The 1,931-nt window shown below is 42.5% G+C and overlaps 1 protein-coding gene across 2 annotated transcripts in view; it reads left to right on the top strand.

Annotated features, from left to right (window-relative positions):
• Positions 1-1,931, top strand: part of LOC139602555 (uncharacterized) — a 125,469-nt gene that overhangs the window by 108,897 nt on the left and 14,641 nt on the right. The gene's annotated exons all lie outside the window — the stretch shown is intronic.

Here is a 1,931-nt window from a genome sequence, read left to right as displayed (position 1 = left end):
TTACTGGGTAGGTGTCTCCATGGAAATCAATTTGGAAGCTAAGTGCTGGTTTCATTGCTTCATTAACCCAAGCCTGATCCTGGCATGTTGCTGCAGAGCATCAGAATTCTGCAGACTTTGGATAAAGAGTTCTACCTGCACACCAGCAGCTACAGCAAGGGAGGATTTTCTCCAGTCTCCCTCCAGAGCTCTGTCTAGGCCACGGTAGGTACCGGTGTGCAAATACAGGGGAAAGGTCTGGGGTGTGGAGGTGTTATGTCCCCAAGTATTTTTCCTCTCCAGTACCACTTAATAAAACCCCAGAGAAAGCTCCAGGGCTCAAGTGAGGCAGGGAAGAGAATTTATTAAAAAGAAGGGAAAAAATATCCCAAGAGAAAAGCAGCAGCTACTGGAAGAAAAGTAAAATATAAACCCTGACATTTCACAGTGGGCTGGCCTCCATTTCAGTGGCTGAACCTTCTTTCCAATTCTTCATTGTTCTTACAAGTCTTTTTTTTTTAATGCAGTTGTTCCCTGGGTGCTGCAGACTTGGGTAAAAGTGGCTCCATCCAAGAGAAAAAGGGATGAATTCACTCTGCTTTTCTTCCTGCCTTGAAGGAGGTGTGAATGCAATTCCATATCACTTCATCTCTGCTCAGACTGGCGAGGAGAGGAAATTTGATGAGGTAAACCAGAGCACTGGGATTACTAGAGTTCATTTCCAGCAGCTTTTATTTGTATGTAAATTCCCCCGTATTTTGATCAGTTTTTCTTGACAATAACAGTACACCTACCACATCTACCAGCTGATAAGGAGATACTGACAATTAAAGGAAATAGAACATTGCAAGAAACCCCAAGCCGCCTTCCTACAGTACTTGCTTAAATATTTATGGACAGCAAATATCTTGTCAGGTATCATCCCTCGTGCCAGGATATCACCTAGGGTGCTTTCCCAAGGTCTCCCACTGTGTGTTCTCTCACCACATTTGCACCTGGGGCAAGCCACCAGCACCAAGGAGGAAAAAGTTGTGCTGGTGATGTGAGGAGAGCCTGCAGAGCATCTCCACATCCTCAGGGAAAAGCTGTTAGGGCTTGGTTGCTATCAGAGACCCTGGGTAATACTTTTGAAGATGGGCTGTTCAGAAGGGATCCAGGTTCCGGGAAGTTATTCATTGATATGTTTATATACTTATTTTTACAAAGCTACCGGTTTCAGGAGCACAGATGACTGACACCATACCCAGTCATTCCCAGCTGGAACTCTGACAGGAGAATTCCTGATTATCCTTGCCTGCCTGATCTTTCCAGGCTGGCCAACATCTGCTGGGAGTGACTGTGCAGGGCATGGTTTAGGATTGTCCTCTTTTGCTGGGGAAGGTTCTTTGGCTTCCTCTTTCTGAAGGACCAGAATTTCATCCTCCAACACCATGTGTCTTTTTCTGTGTCTTTTATAAACAGAAGTTAATCAGTCAAAACTAATCACTGAGCCTTTTTGTGTATGGTAATCAAGAGGTAGTTGCAAAAATTATAATTAAGCAAGTAGCTGTCATATGTCATTTTATACTGGGTAGCACTGAATACTTATTTAGCTGGAGATATAAAGGGAAACAGATTTTAGAAGGTCACACATTTTACAATCAATGTAAAAATGTGTCTGTAAGCATCATTTTGTTTGCAGACCTAAATTATGTGTATTTGTGTGTGTGTATCTCTACATCATCAAATACATGTAAATTTATATTTAAAACATCAGCATGCATGTACACAGACAGCTCACTGGCCAACCACAACAGAAGCAAAATTACATTAAAGTGCACTTTCTCCAACTAGAGCCTTTTGAGACGTGCAGATAAGACACCAAAATGTCAGCTTTGGTTCACAATTACATCACTGCTACACAGATCACCTTCAGCACTGCAGCTATTTTTAATGCTGACAAAAAACACAGA

Source organism: Agelaius tricolor, unplaced genomic scaffold, assembly GCF_023055355.1.
Source record: "Agelaius tricolor isolate 1412-34295 unplaced genomic scaffold, bAgeTri1.0.p SCAF_34, whole genome shotgun sequence".
In the NCBI taxonomy this organism is placed as follows: domain Eukaryota; kingdom Metazoa; phylum Chordata; class Aves; order Passeriformes; family Icteridae; genus Agelaius; species Agelaius tricolor.
This window is presented reverse-complemented; position numbering and strand designations above follow the sequence as displayed.